The sequence below is a fragment of the Dasypus novemcinctus genome, chromosome 22, assembly GCF_030445035.2.
Source record: "Dasypus novemcinctus isolate mDasNov1 chromosome 22, mDasNov1.1.hap2, whole genome shotgun sequence".
Lineage (NCBI taxonomy): Eukaryota > Metazoa > Chordata > Mammalia > Cingulata > Dasypodidae > Dasypus > Dasypus novemcinctus.
The window spans coordinates 54388633-54414615 of NC_080694.1; the positions used below are offsets into that span (position 1 = coordinate 54388633).

Consider the following 25983-nt stretch of genomic DNA (forward strand, 5'->3'; position numbering starts at 1 on the left):
TGTAAGCGAAGCTGACTTCTCTGAGAAATAGTTCCCAGGCTTTGCTTTCTGTTTGGGCAACTTGGCTTTATCAGGCGGGCAGGACCCGCTCTTCCAGGGCACGGCTGGACAGGGCGTGAGGCCACTCCACAGTGGACTTCACACTGGAAGGAGAGGGCACGGCTGCGGGCAGTGTTCTCAGCTCCCTTTTGCGCCTCCCTCCCTTCCAATTCTGTTTCCAATGGACCTTTTCCCCAAAGGAAAAGCTCAAGCGTTCATTTGGTTTTTGTTTTTTTTCCTTTGAAAGTTCTTGTAACCCTCAGAATCTTGAGAAGGGCGAACATTCCATAAGTCCCGAGACTTGGATGTGTAGTGATTGCCGATAACGTCTTCCTTCATTACTAAAGTTCCACCTGGGAAATGTTCCTCTTTCCTGAACCCACCTAAGTTTCCCTTCGCCTCCGTTAATTAGGAGCTCAGGAAGTTTACGAGGCCACATGTCGAGGTGAAGTGGGGCTGGGTGACACTTGCTCTAACCTGCTGAGCTGTGTGGAAGGCCATCTTCTATCCGCCCCACATCCCTTCTACTTCCTCCCCTTCCTCTCTTTCCCCGTAAGTTATCTTTTTAGTAGCAATGCAAAAGCTTCTGCAATTCAAACTTCAGTGGAAAAAAAAATGGCTACTTTTCTCTAGGGAGAAACTGAGAGAAAGCAAATGTATATGCCTATGGCTGTATAGCTTTTGAATTTGGTGCTGAAACTTCCTCATCTTATTCTTTTTTTTTTTTTTTTTTTAGATTTATTTTTTTTGTCTCCCTTTCCCTGCCCTCCCCCCCCCCCCCCCCGTTATCTGCTCTTTGTGTCCATTCACTGTGTGTTCTTCCTTGTCCACTTGTATTCTTGTCAGTGGCACCTGGAATCTGTGTCTCGTTTTGTTGCGTCATCTTGCTGCATCAGCTCTCCATGTGTGGTGCCACTCCTGGGCAGGCTGCCCTTTTTTTGTGCAGGGTGGCTCTCCTTATGGGGCGCACTCCTTGCACGTGGGGTTCCCCTATGCAGGGCACACTCCTGTGTGGCACGGCACTCCTTGCACACATCAGCACTAAGTGTGGGCCAGCTCCACACGGGTCAGGAGGCCCTGGGTTTGAACCCTGGACCTCCCATGTGGTAGGTGGACACCCTATCCGTTGGGCCAAATCCGCTTCCCTATTCTTCAAATAGGTTGAATGAAACCCCCTAAGGACTGGAAATCTGTTCTGACTATGGTCTCTGGACTATATGTAACTATTATGACTTTGGGAACTTTTACATTAATCTTCATTGTTAAGATGCTATGAGAGGCAGTTATTGCTTGATGGGTAAAGAATTTCTGTTAGGGGTGATTAAAACATTTGGTAACAGATGGTGGTGATGGAAGCACACTATGGCTATGTAATTAATGCTCCCAAATTTTATACTCAAACATGGTTAAAATGGCACATTTTGTGTTATAGGTATATGTTACAAAAATAAAAAATTTTAATGCTGTGAAATAACTCTATTGTAGCTCAAAGAAAAACTCTCCTGGAATTTTGGTCTTAATTCATTCTGACAGTGTCACTACTCCTGTGCTTGTTTGCTCATTTATAAAAATGAGATGGACGATGCCCTCCTTTCCACATTTCATGGTGTTGCGAAAGACTTCCTTCATGTAGGGACTATCAGAATAATACGTGCAGGAAGTAGACTTGGCCCAGTGGTTAGGGCGTCCGTCTACCACATGGGAGGTCCGTGGTTCAAACCCCAGGCCTCCTTGACCCGTGTGGAGCTGGCCCATGCGCAGGCTCATGTGCGCAAGGAGTGCCGTGCCACACAGGGGTGTCCCCCACGTAGGGGAGCTCCATGCGCAAGGAGTGCACCCTGTAAGGAGAGCCGCACAGCGCGAAAAAAGTGCAGCCTGCCCAAGAATGGCACCGCACACACGGAGAGCTGACACAGCAAAGATGACGCAACAAAAAGAAACACAGATTCATGTGCCGCTGACAACAGAAGCAGACAAAAAGAAGAACACATAGCAAATGGACACAGAGAACAGTCAACTGGGGCGGAGGGGGGGAAGGGGAGAGAAATAAATAAAATCTTTAAAAAAAAAAGCAAATGAGGAAATTGGAAAAAAATAATATGTGCGAAGTGGCTTTAAATATTGGGAAGGAATAGCCTATAAAAATATAGATAGATGGAAGTAGAAGAGCATCATACTTTGAAGGAAAAAGAGTTTGAAAAGAATGTAGGTTGTTGGGAAGTGGATTTGGCTCAACAGATATTGTGTCTGCCTACCATATGGGAAGTCCAGGGTTCAAACCCAGGGCCTCCTGACCTGTGTGATGAGCTGGTCCATGTGTAGTGCTGCTGTGCACAAGGAGTGCTGTGCCACACAGGGGTGTCGCCCGCATAGGGGAGCCCCATGCGCAAGGAGTGCACCCTGTAAGGAGAGCCACCCCACGTGGAAAAAGTTTAGCCTGTCCGGGAGTGGCACTGTGCAAACGGAGAGCTGACACAACAAGATGACACAACAAAAGGAGACACAGATTCCTGGTGCCAGTGACAAGAATATGAGTGGACACAGAAGAACACACAGCAAATGGACACAGAGAGCAGACAATTGGGGGGCGGGGGATGGGGAGCAAAATAAATAAAAATAAATCTTAAAAAAAAAAGAGTGTAGATTGCCAGCTTTATCAGTTGACCAGGCCAGGACCAAGAATTGGAGAACTGTTCCCTGTCCACAGAAGCCAGCATTTTGAGAAGGAACCCCTGGCAGCCATTTGCATCAGCCAGTTTCCTCTTAATTTGAAAAGGAAAAGTTTCTGTTAAGCACAGAGGTGCTCTAAAGATGAGCGCAAGTCAGCATGGGCCTTCCTGAACCTCAGAAATCACTTGTGGGATATACTATTAGGATGAAAACGATCTTCTCTGGCTTGGAAATTAAGTGGTTCAGTATCTCCCAAAGAGTGTTTCACAGGCGTTTCTAGAAATTTGTTCTATAAACTAGACTAATGGAAAGCATGCCTTTTTTTTCTCTTTCTTTTCACTTGATTTTTTAAAAAAATATTTTATTTATGTATTTATTTCTTCCTCTCCCCCCTTGCTGTTTGTGCTTGCTGTCTGCTGTCTTCGTCTGTGCATTGTGTGCTTGTCTTCTTTTTCACGAGGCACCAGGCACCAAACCCAGAACCCCCTATGTGTGAGGGAGGTACCCAATTGCTTCAGCCACCTCTGCTCTCTGCTTGTTGTGTCTCTCGTTGTGTTTCCTCGTTGTGTCATCTCATTGTGTCAGCTCACCATGCCAGCCAGTCTCATCAATCAACATGCTGTCTTGCTCATCTTCTTTAGGAGGCACCAGGAGCCAAACCTGGGACTCCCATGTGATAGGTGGGTGCCCGACTGCTTGAGCCACATCCACTTCCATGCTTGATTTTTAATTGTCAATTACTAATGTGAAATTTAAAAACAGAAAGAAAATCATAATCCCAACACAATTCCAGTCGATATGTCTTCACACCCTATACTTTTCCTCAGTACAAATTTTTAATGATTGTAACACCTTTTTTTGTTTAAGGTCTCTTGCTGGTTTCCTTGGGTGATTTTACATAGCATAGGTTTTTCCATCATTTCTCTTTTCTCTCTTAGTGTGCTCCTATTAGTCGCATGACGTATTCCCTGACTTGACCCATTAAATTTCTTACCTTTCCTTCATAGTTTTCATCTTTCTGTCTTTGCCCTTATGCCCTAGGAGATTTTGACCCTATTTCCCAAAACTTTCCTTAATATTTTTCAGCAATCACATTTTGATTTTCTAGGAACTCTTTCTCGTTCTTTTTTAAATTTATTTTTTTCTCACCCTCCCCCCGTCTGCTCTCTGTGTCCATTTGCTCTGTGTTCTTCTGTGTCCACTTGCATTCTTGGTGACACCGGGAATCTGTGTCTGTTTTTGTTGCGTCATCTTGCTGGATCAGCTTTGCGTGTGTGCGGCAGCACTCCTGGGCAGGCTGCAGTTTCACGCAGGGCGGCTCTCCTTGAGCAGGGGCCACTCCTTTGTGCGGGGGGCACCTTTATGCGGGGGCATCCCTGCGTGGGCCAGCACTCCTTGCATGCAGCAGCACTGCGTGTGGGCCAGCTCACCACACAGGTCAGGAGGCCCTGGGTTTGAACCCTGGACCTCCTATATGGTAAGCAAACGCTCTAATGGTTGAGCCACATCCACTTCCCTTTTTTGTTCTTTTATATATATTTTTAGCGTGTATCTTGAAGTACACGAAAACATAGGTATAAAGCACCAGTAATTCGCTTCATAATAATGAAGTCTGTATTATGAAATCAAATTCTCTATGGGTGTTTGAGGAGGCATCTAGAATTATCCTTCAGTTCATGATCTGATCACTTAGGAAAACCACTTCAGTTACTCATTGGCAGTCTGATAATGAATACTGAATGGCACACCATACAAAGTGAGATGGAAAAAAACACACAGTTTCTGCCCTCAAGGAACTGATAGTCGAGTTGAAAGAAATGACAAAATTAGAAGCATCTTAAGAATAAAAACTGGCAAATTATGCAACATTGAGTCTTAAGACAGAAAAGGATTTTTTTGTACTGTTTTGTTTTACACTATTATTTATTCTTTAGTACACATAGATATTTCATATTTTGGATTTTTAAAAATTTTGAGACACAGAATGTCAGGTTGTTGGTTAAAAGCTATTCCTGTTGGTATACACAGGCATAATGCTATTATAGTGCAATCCATAGTCTGTTATTACAAAATCAAAGTTACCAAAACTTGGCTAGCAATGAGTGTTACACTTTTTTTAAAGAAAACTGTGAGTAGCAATATGTGGAAAACTGGATTTCATTATTTTAGCTTGTATTATTTCATTAGTATTATATTGTCTTTTGCCATTCATTGATATTTATATGTAAACCATAGTGTACCTCTATATAAAAGATACCTTTCTCCTCCTCCTCCTTCAGAATCTCACCTTCCTTTACTACAGATATATGAATACACCCAATGCAACCTGTGTCTAAATATTTTCTGTACGTTTTCTAGTAGTATTAGAACCGTATGGATGGTTTCCAGGAAAAGTGGTGTGTTTTTTTTGCTTGCTTGCTTGCTTGCTTATTTATTTATTTATTTATTTATTTATTTATTTATTTATTTCTCCCCCCTCGCCCCATTGTCTGCTTTTTGTCTCCATTCTCAGTGTGTTCTTCTGTGTCTGTTTGTATTCTCATTAGGCGGCTCCAGGAACCAATCCTGGGGCCGTCTGGAGTGAGAGAGAGGCTATCATTCTCTTGTGCCACCTCAGCTCCCTGGTCCACTGCATCTCTTATTGCATCTCCTCTGTGTCTCTTTTTGTTGTGTCATCTTGCTACACCAGCTCTCCGCGTGGGCCAGCACTCCTGCGTGGGGCAGCACTCTGCATGGGCCGGCACACCGTGTGGGCCAGCACTCCTGTGTGGGGCAGCACTCTGCGTGGGCCGGCACACCGTGTGGGGCAGCACTCCTGCATGGGGCAGCACTCTGCGTGGGCTGGCACACCATGTGGGGCAGCACTCCTGCATGGGGCAGCACTCTGCGTGGGCCAGCTCGCCACATGGGCCAGCTCGCCTGCACCAGGAGCCCCTGGGTATCAAACGCTGGACCTCCTATATGGTAGAAGGGAACCCAATTGCTTGAGCCACATTTGCTTCCCTGGGAAAAGTGGTTTGATGTATATTACATTTGCTATTGGTTAAAGGCAAGGTGTTGTTTTTAGTATTTAATGGCATGGCCACCTGCTTTTAGATGATAGGAAATGTAATCCGGGATTTGTTGGGTTAAGACTTGACTCAGAGAGCAGAAGGCATTTGTTTATACTCTTGAACTTTCCCCTGAACACTAATTTCCATGACTTGTTTAAAGGCTATCTTGATGTGGAATGGGAGAACCATGTCCAAGGGCTTGAACTCTCAATCTGGCATCAGAACAGGTCTTAACTGAATAAGCTCGTCACGGTGTTACTTCTGTTTTGAAAACTCTCTGCAAAAACACACAAAATTTGACAATTTCATTCAAAGAGAACAATAACTGGCCCTGTTACTACCTCTACATTTCCATCCTAAGCTTGTGCTTTAACCTTGACACGTGGCTGATGCTATATTTTGGCTGAAGAAAATGCAAGAAAAAAATGGTTTTCCACTTAAAATTAGGCCTTATGCTGGTCATGTTTTCATCAATGAAAAGTTTTATTTCTTGGGTGAACTAATCCTGGAAACGTAAATGCCTAGTCCATGATCTTTAGAGTAAAGTTACTTGAGTAGAGGCTTCAGGGTGAGAAACTAGGCTGCAGATAGAGTAGTAGGGCAAGGAACAGCGCCATTGCTCTTGAGTATTGATAGTTGCATATTATACTATAACATTTACATTTTATCATTTCCAAGTTTCACATTTAAAAGATAAAACTACTTTCTCTCTTTAACTCTGGAGAATTGCCTTGACCTTCCAGAAATTAACGTTTAAGCACTTTGGTGATGGACAAAGCCCATCGTGAAGGTATTGTTTCAGTTCTAGCACTGTTGGCCCAAAGCACCATCTGGCAGGAGGCAGGTGGCACAGAAAGCAAGAGTAATGGAGGAAAGTCTAATTTAGTTTACTTTAAAAAAAAAAAAAAGAAAAAGAATGATTTGTTCAGGTATATTAGGTACGTAAGATAGATAAGATTTAGATATATATACAAATGTTACATTTCTTTGATTACAGCAATCAATAAAATGTAGGACCCCAAGCTTTGTACAAACATGTTCCTCTGCTGCATGCCACTTCACGTCTTAGTGTTTGCAGGATGAGGTCGGTAAATTGCAGGATTACTTTTTTCCCTGATTGATGGCAGTCAGTGACAGTGATGCATCACTCAGGTTTTCAGGTGGTTGCTAAAATGATGATAAGCAACTAAACTCTTTAACAGAAAAGAGGACCTTTTTGGTCTCCCAGAAGCGTGTGTCCAAGTCTTAGCAAATGGGATATGAAGAAGGGGAAGGAAGCTTGTGTAAGGCTGGGTCTGGAAGCATTCCTCCCAGTCAGGACTGAATGAAGAGCCCATTTCCATGCCTGGCTCTGCGTCTGCTCCGTCAACAGTCCTGGTATCTGCATCTTCATCAGGTCACTGCTGCTGAAGTCTAATTTTCATTTACCTTGGCTGCCTTTTCATTTCAAAAGGACAAATGCTTAAAGGTGCGGCTAGGAGCACAGCTGAGATGAAATCTCATTATTAGTATATAGGTGTATCACAGCTCCTGAGATGTTTGTGCGAGAGCAAAGTTTTTTTAATTAGGCCCGGCCAGAATCCCAGTTCTTGCTTTTTTGAAATTATAAAAGTGATGGAAACTCCGAGGTACCATCTGTAGAAGCTGGTGGTTTTCAAACTGTGTCCTAAGTGGTCTTGCCCCCGAGGCGTTGAGGGGTAGAGGTAGAGAAGAGTAGGGCTTCTGACAAACACGTCCTGTTTAACCAAGGCCCTTAAGTTTTCTATTGGGGTTCTGTGAGATTTCTTTTAGGAGAAAAATGTGCTGAACTAAGTTTCAAAACCACTGGTTCAAGTCATCAACGCTGGAACATTCTTCCTCCAGTATTCAGCATGCGCAATTGTTTAGCTTCCATATGTACAACACATTTCCAAAAAGCATTTCAACATGAACTGTGGCTAGAGCAGACTGCTTTCCTTATGCCATCATGCTTCTCCCAGTATTAGAGATATTTCTGTTACTGGGTAGGTAGATGATTGGATTGATAGATAGTTCCATAAGGATGGATGGATGGATGGAAGGACTTCTCCTAGTTGGTGTACTTATGTTTTCCTGAATCTTTTTTCCCAATTTAAGTGTTTCATATGCTTATCAAACAGCTGGTTGTAAATATATGAATAGCAAAGTCAACTCCCCTGGCCTCCTCTGCCCACAGCTAAGTAAGAGCCTCTTCCAGCACTGAGTCCTGGGCTCATTTGGTGAGACTTTAGAACTGTAGGGACAGAACTGTATGCAGTGCTCCTTCTCCCCCTCGAAGGGGAGTCCTCTCTGTGCTCCAGCAGCTACTTCATTGTGAAGTAGAACTCAGAGGTTGAGGCTGCTGGAGGCATAGTCTGTAAACACCGCTTAGTAATGTGCATTCTGCACAGTGTAAATATGTGCATGTTTACTTACATAAAGTGATCTCCACCCATGACAAAATTATCTGGAGTTTGCATACCAGAGTTTTCTACAAATTAGGAAAACACCCAACTTTTTCAATGCCTTTTAACGGGCATATGAGAAGATGGAATTTGGGAGTTTTGTGAAACAGTAGAAGGTCTATAAATAGAAACCTACAGAGCTGGTAGACTGAAAATTTGGAGGCACCGAGAAGCCTGCAGCACACGGCGGGGTTCCTTCTCGGGCGGGCATACGCAGAAAAGCAGCCTCCTCCTCACACTGCCAGAGACCGCCATTTTAGCTTTGTCCCTTGAGGCTTCCCTTGGCATCTGGGAGTGCCCAGCAGGCTATCTGGGGACCCAGTGGCTCCTGACAGAGAGAAAGACCCTTAGCAAGTAATCGGTTGCCTAAAGAGGGAGCGATAGCAACTCCAGAGGGCATAGACATAGTCCTAACTGGAGTGCGATTCGCTCTAACCATACCGCGGAACCTTTAGTAGGGAATGTTTTTAGAGGACTATAGGACCTGTTGAAGCAGGTGATGATGAGAGCCAGCAAAATTGGGGTCATCACAGTTTCTGTAACCACGTCAGATTCTATAAGCGGGTCAGGCCTGGATAGCTTTGGGGTTTGCTCAATTATTTCTGAGCATAATCAGGCAATTGAAATATTAATAGTAACTTTAGGTTATAAAGGAGCCATTCCATTTTCAAACATTTGTCAACTTAAAGATACGGTCTCAGTCATTATATTTGCCACCTAATTTCATTTTTATTAAAAGAGAGTTTAGCAGATATGCACATGGGAAGGGCCACCTCCTTTTCGTAATGCCTTGAACTAAAACACTTTAAAATCCAGTAAAATGAAAATAATCATTATTTAGATGCTCATGATGTAACAGTAGCAACAACTGCCTTTTACCTGTCATGCCCTCTGGCCCTGCACTGTAGTCCATGCTTTATGTAACCTCATTTATTTCTCGCAGCACCATGTGAGTGAGTATTGCTGTTGTCCCTCATTGTACAGTGCAGGAAACTGATTCCAGAAAGGTTTCGTAACTTGCCCAAGGTCACACAGCTCATAAGTGGAAAAACTGGGATTTGAGCCCAAGCAGCCTGACTCCAGAGTTCTTTCCCTTAATCATCACACTAGGTGAATATCTGTGCATGAGATGGATAGATACTTGAAAAGTATTTTACAAATCAACTCATTAAATGCTTTAAGAGTTTGACATACAGTGCAGACTTCCAGCAACTCTAATGATGAAAAGAACATACACAATGATGCTATTTGCGTAAAACATTAGTTTTTAATATGGGTTTTTAAAATATCAGGCTTAGCTAAAATAGAGGTCATCTATGGAGGGATTCTGTTGAGTTGCTCAAGAAATATGGGCTGAATTAAATAAGAAAGAAATAGGAGAGAAGTCAGTTTGGCTCAACTGATAGAGCATCCACCTACCACATGGGAGGTTCAGGGTTCAAACCCAGGGCCTCCTGGCCCATGTGATGAGCTGGCCCATGTGCAGAGCTGATGTGCGCAAGGAGTGTCATGCCACGCAGGGGTGTCCCCCATGTAGGGGAGTCCCACGTGCAAGGAGTGTGCCCCATAAGGAGAACTGCCCCACACCAAAGAAGTACAGCCTGCCCAGGAGTGGCGCTGCACACACGGAGAGCTGACGCAACAAGATGATGCAACAAAAAGAGACACAGATTCCCGGTGCCACTGACAGGAATCCAGGTGGACACAGAAGAACACACAGTGAACGGACACAGAGAGCAGACAATGGGGGGGAGGGGGAGGGGGAGAAATAAATCATTAAAAAGAAAGAAAGAAATAGGATATTGTCTAGCAAGACACTTGGTCTAATGAAGAGCTCCCCCTTAAGAACTGAATCTTTTTTTTTTTTATTGATTTTGTAAAAATATTACATTAAAAAAAATATGAGGTCCCATTCGACCCCACCACCCCCACCGCACCCCTCCCCCGCCAGCAACACTCACTCCCATCATCATGATACATCCATTGCATTTGGTAAGTACATCTCTGGGTATCTCTGCACCTCATGGTCATTGGTCCACATCATGGCCCACACTCTCCCCCATTCCATCCAGTGGGCCCTGGGAGGATTAACAATGTCCGGTGATTGCCCCTGAAGCACCATCCAGGGCAGCTCCAAGTCCCAAAGGCGCCTCCACATCTCATCTCTTCCTGCCATTCCCCATACCCATCAGCCACTATGTCCATTTTTCCCACTCCAATGCCACCTTTTCTCTGAGGTCCTTGGATTGGTTGTGTCCGTTGTACCTCTATGTCAAGAGGAGGCTCAAATTCCACATGGTTACTGGATGCATTCCTCCTGCTTTCAGTTGTAGGCACTCTAGGCTCCATGGTGTGGTGGTTGTCCTTCTTCAACTCCATCTTAGCTGAGTGAGGTGAGTCCAATAAATCAGATTGTAGGAGCTGGAGTCTGTTGAGGCTCAGGGCCTGGTTATCATATTGTCAGTAAAAAGATTCAATCCCCTAAATATATCTGAAACCCCAATACCAACTACAATTCCAGTAAAGTAGCATGATAGTCTTATGAAAAGAGATCCCCTCTGGGTCCAGTTTCACCATGCAGAAACACCAGCTCCAAAGAAGGGCCATCTGTCATGGCAATGAACCCCATCTGCCATGACCATAGAACCCGTGGGTCCCTTTAGCCCTCAAAGGAACCAATATCTGGGGATTGTATCTACTTCATCTGTCTCTTAGATTCTGCTCAAGAACTGAATCTTGACCTGTGTCTTACTTTTAGTGTTTAAGCTCTTCTGATTTACCCATAGCACACACCCATCTGATAAATGACAGGCTCAGGATAGCAAGACTTGAAGGAGTCTCCCAAGACGCTCTGTTTTCATGGCCTCTTCTCTCTGAACACTGCCTCCAAGTTGTCACTTCCATCTTCCCAGCGGCCCTCTGACCTTCTGCATTTTATTTTGCAGTTAATATTCCTAGGATTTAATAGGCAGTTTTCCCTAATCAATCCCTGTCATTTGGTCGGTGCTTAGAATCATGTGCTTTCTAGGCCAGATTGTTGCTTCGTAAAACCAGCCTCCTGTCTGCCTTCCTGCATGGTTTCTTGAAACCAGATATGCTAGGGAAGTGTCTTACTGAGAATGCCTTTTTCGTAGAGGTTTCTCTGTAGGTTTATATGGGCTAATGGCTCCCCGCCCCCTTGACATTTTGCCCATTACATTATATGTTTCTTCCAAGGGACAAAAATATCACTCTCCTTTTCTGACAGCATGGGAGGCGTCTCTTGCTGTGGCTTTCCAGGAAAAATCTCATAATCTAAGTAGACAACCCCTTGCTGAAAAATTAGACCAAATGGCATGTGTACATACACTCCAAGGAAAGCATTTTTCTTCTGTGAAGTAGTCCCTTGCTGGAAGTGTTAGCAATTTTACATATACTGATAACAGTTAGGTTTATAGAAAAAATGAAAACCTATAAACAGCTGGATGCACTGTAACAACTGAACTCTCTCAACCTAATTTTTTCCCTAGCCGTGTACACTGAGATGCTTAAAGCACACTTAATTTACATTTATAAAATGAATGAGAAAAATGGATGGATAAAGTTTACTGGCCAACAGAAAGACTAGATAGCTAAGCTCCTTTTTGCCCATTTGGTAAATTCAAATAAAGGAAATATTATTAGGAAATATATGTTGGATCATGGGTATCTGCCTCCTCTTTTTCATACTGTGCTCACGTAACAAAATCAACTTGCCTGCCTGCCTAATAGCATTGATTTTTTGGTGTGACTTGTAATCTAAATCCATCAGGCAACAAACTATTCTATCTGAGAAAGAAGTATGATGTTTTGGGGTTGCCAGGGAATAACAAAGAAACTAAAGATCTTTAGTGTTTATTTGTTTTCAGTGTCAGCTCAAATAAAAATATTAGACTTTTTTTTTAAGCAGTTCATGCTGCACAACTGTGAAGTTCTCAATAGTTCTTTTATTTCTTTTTTAAGAACTTTTGTTTATTTTCCCCTCCCCTCCCCCTCCCCTCCCCCGTCCAGCTGTTTTTGCTGTCTGTGTCCATTTGCTGTGTGATCTTCTATATCTGTTTCTCTTTTTATCTTCTCATCTTTCTTCTCTAGGATTCACCGGGATTCGATCCTGGGGACCTCTGATGTGGAGAGAAGTTCCCTGTCAATTGTGCCACCTCAGTTCCTGGTCTCTGCTGTGCCTCACCTTGACTCTCCCCTTCGTCTCTCTTCTGTTGTGTCATCATCTTGCTGCGTGACTCACTTGTGCGGGCACTGGATCTCCGCACAGGCACTTGGCTCACCACGTGGACACTTGGCTCACCACATGGGCACTAGCTCATGCAGGCACTCACGTGGGCACTTAGCTCACCATGTGGGCACCCAGCTCGCTGCACAGGCACCCACGTGGGTACTCGGCTCACCGCGTGGGTGCTCGGCTCGCCACACAGACACTCGCATGGCCGCTCGGCTCACCACACAGGCACCCACATGGGCGCTTGGCTCGCCATGTGGGCACTGGCTTGCCGTGCAGGCACGCTTTCTCTTCTTTTTCACCAGGAGGCCGCAGGGATTGAACCCAGGTCCTCCCATATGGTAGGCGGAAGCCCTGTCACTTGAGCCACATCCACTTCCCTCTTTTATTTCTTAATTGGCACTTCGCTATCTAATCCATTATAAATAAACTTATTTCCTGTCTATAGTGGGAAATTACTAATGAAGGAATGAGTATCGGTACTGACTTACTTAACATACATGCTGTCTCTAGGTAAAAACAGTTGCATAAATAAAATGCTGAAACAGGCTAAAGTGAATGTGTTCTGAACTATGGTTGATATCACATGTAACTGTCTTCATTACTAATGTAACTTCTTTCTCTTAAGAATTATATTAGTGGCATGTCTGAATTAGGCTCTATGTCTAACACATTTTAAAGAAATAGCTTATTTCTTGTCTTGATAAATCAATTTATGGTCAGTTCAGACCTTTGTTCCTTAATGAGTGCCATGTATTGCAAGGGTTTCTGGAGTGATATTTACTTGTACAACTTACAGTCAACTGATATTCTGTGGAATCGTGAACACTCTAGAGCTAAACCTGACATGTTTATAACTGACTCATGAGCCTTTCCTTAAGTAAATTAGCTAATCTCAGCAGTCCTCAATTTTGACATGTATAAAATGGGGCATTATGTAATCTTAGATGTTATTGAAAATAAGAGAGAGAGTAGAAGTAAAATATCTAATGTAGTATCTGTGACACTGTGACTATTATAAAGTAGCTGTGGCTCAAATGGTTTTGCTGATGAATTTCTATCAAATATTTAAGGAAGAAATAATACCAATTATACACAAAATCCTTCAGGAAATAAAGGAGGTAGGAACTTTTTTTTTTTTTAAGATTTATTTATTTCTCTCCCCTTTCCCCCACCCCCGCCACGGACTTGTCTGCTCTCTCTGTCCATTCGCTAAGTGTTCTTCTGTGTCCACTTGTATTCTTGTCAGCAGCCCTGGGAAACTGCATCTCTTTTTTGTTGTGTCATCTTGTTGCATCAACTCTCCTTGGGTGCGGCAGCACTCCTGAGCAAGCTGCACTTTTTTCATGCTGGGCGGCTCTCCTTACGGGGCATACCCCTTGCGCATGGGGCTACCCTACTCAGGGGACACCCCTGCATGGCACAGCACTCCTTGTGCTCATCAGCACTGCGTGTGGGCCAGCTCATCACATGGGTCAGAAGGCTCTGGGTTTGAACCCTAGACCTCCCATGTGGTAGGTGGATGCTCTATCAAGTGAGCCAAATCTGCTTCCCGGGACGTATTTTTTTAAGTAGCCATCATAACCCTGATGCCAAATCTGACAAAGATGTAAAAAAAAATTTTTTTAAGAGTTTTAAAAATTGGAGACCTTGACAAAATATTATGAAATAGAATCCAGCAAAACATAAAACTGGTAATATATCACAACCAAGTGGGATTTGTTCCTAGAATGCAGTGTTAAACATTTGAAAATCAATCTATGTAATTCACCAAAACCACAGAATAGAGGATAAAACTATGTGATTATTTAAATAAACACAGGAAAATAATTTGACAAAATGGAGCACTCATTTATAATAAAATTTGAAGCAAAGTAGGAATAGAAGGTATATTAGGCAGCCAAACGGGGTGCTGATGCAAAGTACCAGAAATCTGTTGGTTTTTGTAAAAGGTATTGTATTGGGGTAAAAGCCCTAAACAGTCCAGCTCAGGGTTACTTCCTTACCAAACTCTGTTGCCACGTGTTGAAACGAGATGGCAGGCAAGTCTGAGGATTCAGCTTCCTCTTCCCTCTTAAGGTACGGGTCCAGCTTCTTCCATTCTCAGCTGTGGGCTGGAATAGGGCTCTTCTCTCTTCCCAGGGCTCATTTCTTTCCAGGCTCAGCTGCTCTGTTCTCTTCACAAGGTCAGCTGTAAACTGTCAGACAATGTCTCATCTCTGCCTTGTCTATGGAGCTGTCTTCCTCTGTGTATCATCTCTGTATATCTAGTTCTGTGTGTCTCCTTGATTGAGTGCCCATTTATATGTCCCACAAAGAGGGCAGGGACACAAACTGAGTTATACTCTACAGACATGGTCACATCAAAGCCCTGATCTTAACATAATTTAATCAAAGATATCCCAGCTGGATCTAATGCAATCAAAGCATATCATATGCAGAAGAACAGACCGGTTACAAACATATCTCTTTTTGGAATTGACAAATAATCTCAAACTGCCACAGAAGAGAATTTCAATCTGGTGAAGTGAATCTGAGAAAGCTACAGCTACTAAAATCATACTTAAAGGTGGAACACTGTTGCTTTCACCATGACCGATTAGGCAAGGATATCCACTCTTACCACTTCTAGTTATTATTGTACTATAGGCCCTAGCTAGTAGAATAAGACAAGAAAAGGAATGAAAAGGAATACAGTAAAACTTTCTCTGTGTATAGGTGACAAGATTGATTGCCTAGAATATCCTAAGGAATCTACAAAACGGCAATGAGGACTAATAAATGAATTTAGCTGGTTTTTAGGATATAAAAGTCAATATATAAACTCAAATGCATTTTTATATAATAGTACAAAGAATTGGAAAAATTAAAAATTTCAGTAACATAGCATTATTAAATATAAGATACCTAGGAATTACTTTAACAAATTATATGTAAAACTTCTATATTAAAAACTATAAATTATTGCTGAAAACAATTAAGGCCTAAATATAAAGAAAGAGAAGCCGTGTTTATTTATTAGACATCTCAATAATGTCGAAATGTCAACTTCTTGCAAATTTATCTAGATTTACAGTAATCCCAAATTCTCATTTGATTTGTTTGTTTTGTAGAAAGACAAGCCAATTCTAAAATTTATATGAAAATGCACTGTATGTAGAATATCTAAATCAGACTTGGAAAAAAAGAGTAAAGCTGGAGGAATTAAGCTACCTGACTTCATGCTTACTGTTAAGGCACAATAATACTTAGTAGTACCTATATAAAAAGATAAATAGATCAATGGGATAGAATTGGGACAGAAATAGACCTCCACTTATAAAGTCAACTGATTTCCAACATAGGTGCCAAAGAGGTCCAATGAGGAAAAGAAATTCTTTTCAATGAATGGTGCTAAAACAACTGAGAATTAACCCCTACCTTATACTACTACCAAAAATTAGTTTGAGATGGTCCATAGACTTAAAAATGAAAGTGAAAATTACAAAGCTTCCAGAAGAAAACATAGAAGAATATCTTTGTGAAGTAGTGGTAGGCAAAGTTTCTTAATCCATAGAAAGCAATAACCACAAAAATTGATAAATTAGGCTAATCAAAATTGAAAACTGGAGCTAATTAGAAGGCACTGTTAAGAAATTTGCAAAAGACATACCTGACAGAAGATTGTTAACCAAAGGTATAAAGCGCTTCTACAATGCACTAAGAAATAGTCAAATAACTTTTTAAAAAGAGACAAAATACTTGATCAGATACATCACAAAGGAAGATGTACAAATGGATAAGAAACATCTGAAACGACGCTCCACATTATTCATCATCAGGATTATCAAGGAAATGCACACTGAGACACGTTCACTAGAATGACTAAATTTGAAAAGGCTGTTAACATCAAATATTGGTGAGGATTTGGAGCAACTGGAACTCTCCTAAATCTATCGTGTGTGTATAAAATGGTACAATCACTTTGATCAAAAGTCAGGAAATTCCTTATAATACCAAATATACACTTCACCTGTGGCCTGCAATTTCAGTACCTGGTATTTTCAAAGAGAAATAAAGGCATATATCCACAAAAATACTTGTACAAGAATGTTCACAGCAGCTTTATTTAGAATAGCCCAAACTGGAAAGAGCCCAAGTGTTCATCAAGAAGGGAACAGATAAACTGTGGTGTTTATAAATGGAATATGTTTCAACTATCAGAAGGAGCAAACTAGTAATCGATGGAACAACATAGATGAATCTCCAAAACTTTTATGATATATGAATAACCCTACAAAAAAAAAAGACTATACATACTGTATGGTTCCATTGATAATGAGTTCTAGACAGGCAAAACTAATTTATGCTGAAAATATATCAAAATAGAGCGACTAGGGACAGGGATTGACTAGGAAAGGACATGAGGGAAATATTGGGGTGATAGCAAAGTTCTGTATCTTAATAGAGGTATGTCTAGCATTCATGGGACCTTCTCAAATGGTACAAGAATTTGTATATGTCACCATATGTAAATTTTGATTGTAAAACACTAAATAATTTCAAAAATATCTAATGATATGCTGCTGAATTTTTTAGGAGTAAAGTGTACTGATGTTTGATTTGAAAGGAATAAAAAATAAAATAGATTGAAAGAGAGAGAGCTGGAAAGATGCCTAGGTATATGAGAAAGCAAACATAACGAAATGTTCATTGGAGGCTCTAGGTGGAGGGAAAATTGGTTTTCATTGCAGATACCTCTCATCTTTTCCACATGTATAAAAAAATTTCACAATGAAATATTGGGGAGAATGGCAGTTGTTTTTAATGTCCTAACCTTGAAGACTAGATATGATTATCCTTTTTCTCAGATGAAGGCAATGAGTGAAGAAAGTCAGAGAGGTTAACTATCCCACTTAGAATCCAAAGCTGTTAACTAAATGACAGAGCTGATATTAAAATTCAGGTGGCGCTAACTCTACAATCCATCTTCTTTCTGTTATTGCACAGCTTTCCAAATCCAAACACCCTGGGCCTGTCTGTTTCAATAAGAACTGGGCATAAAACCCGAGCATTGTCTTGAACGTCTGTGATTGCTCTCCAGTTCCTTAATAAACTAATTTTCAAGCAAATTATTATTTAGGGAAGAAATACTACTTGTCATATTCTTGAGCACACATTTCCTAAATATCCATAAGAGGCAAATGCTGAGATGAAATCACTTATAAAGTAAGACTAATTTCTCAAGGAATTATTTTTCTGGCCAAGCTCGTGAGCAGGGACTTTTAGAGAGAAAAATAAAAGGTCAAATGTTGTGGAATCATTGGCTCACGGCTTTGTGTATGTTTTCCCTTCCCAGTTCAGGCAGAAGCTCGGCTGAGTCTTGCAGGGGATCAGCCGGTGTCCTGTTCACAAGGCTGCCACAAGGCAGGGTTACTGAGAGCGTGCCAGTGGAAAGAGTGTGGCTCTGGGGGCCAGTGGCTGGGACCCTGTTACAGGTCTGGCCCTTGCTAGTCCTGTGATTTTGGAAAACTCCCTTAGCCTTCCTCACCCTTATCCTTTGATCCTGCTTTCCTTGTTAGTGTGAGGAGAAAAAGAAAGCAGATTACAAAGCAGAAAGAGGGTGAAAAGAGAATCAAAACAGGACCCAAACAGGTACCAGTCCACAAATGTTCATAGTGACATTATACACCAGTCCACAAATGTTCATAGTGACATTATACACCATCGCCTGAAGGGGGTACACAGTGCAAGTGTCCATCAACGGGTGAGTGGATAAACTCAACATGGTATATATGGATATGATGAAATTTTACTCAGCCATAGAGAGGAATGATCTGATACATGTGATGACATGGATGAACCTTGTAGGCATCATGTTGAATGCAATAAGCCAGATGGAAAGGGAAAATATTGTAGGATTCCACTTATTTGAAATTTATAGAATAATCAAAATTATAGAGGCACAAAGTGGAGTAGAGGTTTCCAGGGTTTGAGGGGAGGGGAAAATGGGGAGTTATTGCTTAGTGGGTACAGAGTTTCAGTTTGGGGTGATGAAAATGCTTTTGTAATGGAGGGTGTTAATGGTGGATGCAATTAATATCATTGAATTGTCCACTTAAAAGTTGTTGAAATGGCAAATAGTGACGCTATCCACTTGCTAAATTCCTTCATTAGTTTCCATAGGTTTTTTATATAGCCCTTGGTATATTTACTAAACTGACCATATAATAGGCAAATATTAGCAGTTTTACTGCCTTCATTTTGATTGTTAAATATTTATTTCTTATATTGTCTATAAAAATGTTTGGATACTCCAGTAAAATGTTGGAGGTAAAATGTTTATAGTAAATATTAACAGGTAATTTTGAATAGGAAAAGCATTGATAGATAAAAATGAATAAATGTTAATATGGTGAATTATATTAATTTTTGCATGGTAAGCCATCCTTGCATTCCTAGGAAACACCTTCCTTTGTTATGAAGTATTATTTTTTATATGTATGTGATAAATATATAAAATATATTTAATATATTAACATGTATAAATGTTAGTACATTTAATCCAAGTGTATTTGTACATACATATACAACTTTTTGTTAAGGATCTTTACATTTGTATGAGATATAATGGAATTGACTTTTTTTTTTTACACAGTATAATTGTTAGATTTTTATTTAGTGTTCTGTTGGTCTTATAAAACAATATAGGGAGTGATATCTCTTTATTTTCTGAAAATATTTATGTAAGATAGCTGTTATTTCTTCCTTGAATATTTGTCAGAATTTAAATACCTTTTTTAAAATTCTTTTAGGAAAAGCATTTGATAACAATTTAATTTCTTTAATGTATACAGAGATGTTTTAAATTCTTATTTTTCCTTGTGTCAATTTTGATAAGTTATATTTTTCAGGAAATTTGTCAGTTCATCTGAATTGTCACATTTGTTGGTGTAAAGTTGTTATATTACTTTATTTATTATCCTTACAATATCTGTTGAACAATGTGATTAACTCTTTTTCATTCCAAATATTGGTGACTAGTTCTCTGTGTCTTTTTCCCCCTCCCCCTTCCCCTCCCCCCTGGTGGGTTTTTCGCTGTGTCCATTCGCTGTGTGATCTTCTGCGTCTTTCTCTTTTTGTCTTCTCTTCTCCTTTTTCTCCTCTAGGATTCACCAGGATTTGATCCTGGGGACCTCTGATGTGGAGAGAAGTTCCCTGTCACTTGCACTACCCTCGGTTCCTGGGTTCTGTTGTGCTTCACCTTGACTCTCCCCTTCGTCTCTCTTTTGTTGCATCATCATCTTGCTGCGTGACTCACTTGTGCGGGCACTGGCTCGCCATGCGGGCACTCGTGTGGACACTTGGCCCACCATGTGGGTACGCTTTTTTTTTAACCGGGAGGTCCCAGAGATAGAACCTGGGTCCTTCCATATGGTCAGTGGAAGCCCAATCACTTGAGCCACATCTGCTTCCCTCTCTTTCTGTCTTTTTCTTGATCATTACTCTTGGGACCTTCTCAATTTTGTTGATCTTTTAAAATAACCAGCTATTAGCTTTTATCTGTCTAGTACATTGATTTCTGTACTCATCTTCACTATTTTCTTCCTTCTCCTTACTTGGGGCTTAATTTGTTCTTGGTATTCTGGTATATTGCTGTTGTTTAGTTTTTTTATGGTAGAATATTGTCATTAATTTTAGCTCCATCTTCTAATATAAGCCTTTAAATGTATTTGTTTCTCTTTAATCTCTTCTTTAGCTCCATCCACAACTTTTAATATGTTGTACTTTTGGTTTCCTCCAGTTCAAACTGTTTTCTGATTACCTCATGGATTCACCTTTGCTCTGTGAATTATTTTAAAGCAGGCTTTTAAATTTATAGCTATTGAGATTTTCCTAGAAATCGTGTTAATACTGTTTTCTAATTCAATTACACTGTGGTCAGAGAAGATACATTTCGTATGATTTTGACCATTTAAAATACTGAGACTTTGTTAATGGCCCAAAATATGGTCTGCTGGTGCACATACCATGCACAATGTAAAATAATATGTATTCTGAAGTTTTCAGATGTATTCTATAAATGTTAATTAAAACAAGGTGATTTTGAGATTCTTTTTTTTTTTTTTTTTGGTGGGGGCAGATTCCAGATTTTCTGTGAGTTGCCCTAAGAGGAATGTTTTTGTTTTTGTTTTTTTTTTAAAGATTTATTTATTTATTTAATCCCCCCCCTCCCCGATTGTCTGTTCTCTGTGTCTATTTGCTGCATCTTGTTTCTTTGTCCGCTTCTGTTGTCAGCAGCACGGGAAGTGTGGGCGGCGCTATTCCTGTGCAGGCTGCACCCTCTTTCGCACTGGGCAGCTCTCCCCACGGGGCTCACTTTTGCACGTGGGGCTCCCCTACACGGGGGACACCCCTGCATGGCAGGGCACTCCTTGCGTGCATCAGCATCGTGCATGGCCAGCTCCACACGGGTCAAGGAGGCCCGGGGTTTGAACCGCGGACCTCCCATGTGGTAGACGGACGCCCTAACCACTGGGCCAAGTCCGTTTCCCTCCCTAAGAGGAATGTTGAAATCTCTTAAGAATGTAAAATGACCTATTTCTTCCTTTAATGTTGTCAAGTTTTGCTTTATATATTTTAGGCTCCATTATTGGATGCACTGACATTGATATTTTTCTACCCGGTGAATTGCCCCTGTTATCATTTGAAATATTCCTTTTTTATCTCTAGAAATATGCTTTGTGTTGAAGTTCATTTCATCTGATATTAAAGAACCACTCTATGCTATTTGCATAGTATATATTTTATCCATTATTACTATAAACGAATTTTATTTATATTTAAATTGCCTCTCTAAAGGCAACCTGTAGTGAATTCTGCTGTTTTATCCAGTCTGTCAGTCTGTGCCTTTGAATTAGAGTCTTTATACCATGGTTGTGTTGGATTTTAACCCACTATTTTTTTTTTTTAAGATTTATTTTATTTATTTCTCTCCCCTTCTCCCCCGTTGTCTGCTTTCTGTGTCCATTCGCTGTGTGTTCTTCTGTGTCTGCTTGCATTCTTGTCGTGTAGCACCGGGAAACTTTCTGTTGCATCATCTTGCTGCGTCAGCTCTCCATGTGTGCGGTGCCACTCCTGGGTGGGCTGCGCTTTTTTCACGTGGGGCGGCTCTCCTTGCGAGGCAGACTCCTTGCACGTGGGTCACCCCTACATGGGGGACATGCGTGAGACATGGCACTCCTTGTGTGCAGCAGTACTGCACATGGGCCAGCTCACCACACAGGTCAGGAGGCCCTAGGCCTCAAACCCTGGACCCTCCACATGGTAGGCGGATGCTCTATCAGTTGAGCCACAATTGCTTCCCTAAGCCCTCTATTGAATTATTTATTTTCTGTTTTTCCCTCTGTTTTTTAGTCTTTTGTTACCCTATTTTCTGACTTCCTTTATTATTTGAATATTTTTATATTCTATTTTAATATACCTAATGTATGTATTTTCCCTGAATCATTTTTTTTTCTTAGTTATTTCTCTAGGAAATACATCATATATAGCTACTCTTTTACAGTCTGCTTAGAATTATTCTATACCAATTCCCAATAAAATGAGGAAAAACTGAAATCATATAACATATCCCCATTGATCTTTATCTTACAGGTTTTATTTGTATTATGTATACATACATTGAAAGTCCTACCAGGCAATAATATATTTTTTGTTTTAATAGCTATATATGTTTTTTAATTAATAAAGAAAAACACCTTTTACGTTTATCCAGAAATTTACCATTTATTCTCTTCTTTCATTTCTGAAGCTCCTTGTTTCCTCCAGTGTCATTTTCTTTCAGTGTGAAGAATTTCCGTTAGCATATTTTGTATAGCAAACCTGGCAATGAATTATCTTCATTTTCCTCCATCTGTAAACAACTTTTTTTCACCTTAATTTCCGAAGAATGTTTTCAATTCATATGCAATTCTGGGTTGGTAGTTCATTTCTTGCAGGCTTTTAAGATTTCCTACATGTCTCTGTGGTTTCTTTGGATAAATCTATAGTCATTTCAATCCATTCTACTGTGTCTAATATATATTTTCTAGCTGTTTTCATGAATATTTCTTTATCTTTGGTTTACAGCAGATTGACTCTGATGTGCCTGGGTAGGATCTCATTTGTGTTTGTGGTTCACTGAGCTTCTTGAATCTGTATATTTAACTGTTTACTAAATTTGGAAAGTTTTCAGGCATTGTTTATTCAATTTATGTTGTCTCATCATCTTTCTCCTCTCCTTCTTCGACAACAGTTACATATGTGATATCTTTGGAAATTGTCCAACAGGCCTCTGAGGCTTTATTCATTTATTTCCTTCTATTTCCTCTTTGTTCTTTAGATTGAATAATTATTAATCACCTATTGCCAAGTTTACTGGTTCTTTCCTCTCTAACTTGATACTGTTTTTGAGTCCATCGCATGAATTTTTTCATTTTAACTCTTGTATTTTTTGCATCTATATTTTTCATTTAATTTTTTTAGTAGTTCTGCCTTCTTTGAGAATTCCGATATCTTCATTCATTTCAGATGTGTTTTCCTGTACTCACTGAGCATAGTTAGTTGCTTAAATGTCTTTTTAGCTAAATTGTCTAGGCCATCTTATGGTTTATTGACTTTTCCCTTGAAACTAGGTCATATTTTCCTGGGTTTTTGTTGTTGTTGTATGTTGAGCATTTCTGGATTATTTTCTGGTTATTGTGGATAAAATGTCTGGGTTACATTTAATACTCTGGAACATCATGATGTTTATTTTAGCAGGCAATAAAGCCAGTTAGTATCAGACTGTAAATTATGTCTCACCTTCTGTGGGAAGTGGTTTAAATCTCCCTTCATCTCCCTAAGCATGGCAGTATTGGTTTGTGTCTGTCCTGTGCTTGTGCAACTTAGGGATGGTAATGCGACTCGTTCAGGAGGTTCACATGTCAGTTGCGTTCCCAAAGCCTTTTCTGTGCTCCTTTGTATCAGCCTCATATAATCTTAGCTCAAAGACTTTTCAGATCCATTCACAGAATTATGGGGTCCTTTCCTCTGGCTCTGATATCTCTAGGATTCTCCTCAAACTCTCTGACCTGCAAGAATTCACTTTCTAATTTCTCTTGCTGGACAGCCAGGGTTTCTCTCCGAGTTTATCTGTCTGCGCAGCTTCCACGCTCTCACCAGTTCATGGCTGGGGTTTACCTTTGGGATCATATTGCATAACACAAAAAAAGTAAGCCAAGAAACGAAATGGGAAATTCATCACTGTGCAGGTCCCTTTTCTAAGTTTTGATTGCATTCCACAAACTGTCCTCAGGTGATTGTTTTTATATTTCTTTCAGGGTTTTTAGTTGTAAGTACCATGAGGAATGGGCTGTAGTGGACTTACCTTACCATAATTACCTTACCATGATTGAAATAGAACCTGCATTGAATTTTCTTTCCAGAAAAATTATAAGTGGGGTATATATCCAGATATAGGACCTTCCTTTAAAAATTAGCCAAACCACTGTGACATAGAAAGTACTCTTTTTATGAACGAGTTGTTCAGAGAAGATCAGGAGTGATTGTCAAATTGTGTTTGTTACACACACACACACACCCTAAAAAAAATAAAACTGCTGCGATACTTTAATCTCTACATTCTAAGTATTCTGTTCACTTTTTATTATTTCAAGGGAATGGAAGACAATGTTATATTTTCCTTCCCAACTAGGTTATTAAAGATAAAATTGATAATATATGTGAAGTGCTTGGAACCCTCAGCATGAAGCTGTATGTAAATTCAAAGTGGTATTATTACTGTAATGTATAACTAATCCTTAGATGTTGTTAAAGCCCCTTAGGACCAATTCTTTGTAGTGATTGAAATGTAATTTAAAAATGTTTCCTGTTGTTAAATGCAAATAGTAATTTAGCGACAACTTCATTATGAAGGTGAGTTTATATAAAAATAAAATATAAAAATCAAAGGATAAATTACTGTTTGATGAAGTGCATTTTGGAAGTAGTACATTATCCATTCTTGGAGTAATTGGTGCTGATGTGAATTGTGTATTATGTATTTCTACTTTTTAGATAGTGATTAGTGACTCTTATGGAAATGAAGAGTGAGGGCAGCAAGGTCATTTTATGTAACAATGCAATTAAATTGTTTTTTAAAAATTAAAGGATGTATGGGCATGTAGTAAAACATGAGATTTTTCTATATGCTTAAGAAACCCAGAATTGGATCAGGTTATTTAAATAGGGCACAGATAAGGAACATATGGCAGTTCAGATGAAAGAATTCCCTAATGGGCACTTTCCAAATATTTATTATGTTTGTTTGCCCCTTAATATTGTGGGTACAAATAAAGCAGTTCTATGAATTTATATTATTTGTAAAATAGTTCACTATTCAATTAGCCATCTTGTTATATGGTCACAAGAATTAAAATGATATCTGATCCATTTTTAATTTATCATGTGACAAATTTTTGCATTAAAAACATTGAGATATTTGTATTCAGTAAAATGCACAAGTCTTAGGTGTACAGCTCAGTGACTTTTTACGTAGAGTACACTTCTTACATATGTCATCCACATCAAGATACAGAGCCTTTCTCTTGCCTCTGAATCTTCTCCCAGACTCCTTTCCTTTCAGTATTCCCCTTTCCCCACCTGTAGTTAATCGCTGCTGTCTTTTGTGAGCGTAGATTATTCGCCTGTTCTTAAACCTCATGTAAATGGAATATTGATGTGTACTCTTTTGCATAGTGTTTTTGAGGTTAATTCATGTGTTATGCATGTCTGTGTTTCCTTCGTTTTCGTTGCTGAGGAGGATTTGATTATATGACGTACCCCAATTTGATTAGCCATTTTACTCTTGCTGCACATTTGATTTGCCTTCAGTTTTACACTTTTATGAATAAAGATATTTAGAACTTTCATGTATAGTTCTTTATTTGTGGCTCTAGAGGGCATGTTTCCTATTTGATAACTTCGTTATCAATTGTTTTAAAGGTAGCAGTTGGTCTGTGGAATTTGTTTTCTATGGAAACTTGTAGAAGATATTTTGCTATAAAAAGAAAAAATGGCTCCCAAATATAAAAATTACAATGAAGAATTCTGACATTCCTTTGGAAGATTATTCTCCCTTATTCAAAACACACATTATCTTTATTTGATTCTCTTGTACAAAATTCTAAAGGAAAGTTAAACTTTGTAAGTCTAATGAAAGCATATAAAACGTACCACACAAAATTCTCACTTTTTCCAATCATTTCACCCCTTAAAGACTAGCCACATAGTTCTCTAACTTCCCTCCATCACACTATCTCCTATACTATAATAAACAATTCACTTGTCCATCTACCCATGAGATTGTAAATTCCTTGGGAAAAAAGATCATCTGTGCATTACTGGCCTTTCTACCTCTAGCATCTAGCATTTTGGCCGGCATGTAGTAGGTACACATTGCATGTTGAGAGAAAACAATGATTGCCTTTTGTCTAGGGTGTTTATT

General features: G+C 40.0%; 1 long non-coding RNA gene across 11 annotated transcripts in view; it reads left to right on the forward strand.

The window, feature by feature from the left end:
- LOC101429050 (uncharacterized) overlaps window positions 1–20569 on the forward strand; it is a 399778-nt gene extending 379209 nt beyond the window's left edge. For 5 of the 11 annotated variants that reach the window (XR_011647053.1, XR_011647052.1, XR_009182776.2 and 2 more), the window contains one exon: window positions 12335–20569. This is a non-coding gene — a long non-coding RNA (uncharacterized lncRNA). The remainder of the gene's footprint in view (window positions 1–12334) is intronic. The other 6 variants (XR_011647058.1, XR_011647059.1, XR_011647054.1 and 3 more) reach the window with 4 other exon arrangements.
- The last annotated feature ends 5414 nt before the right edge of the window (window positions 20570–25983 follow it).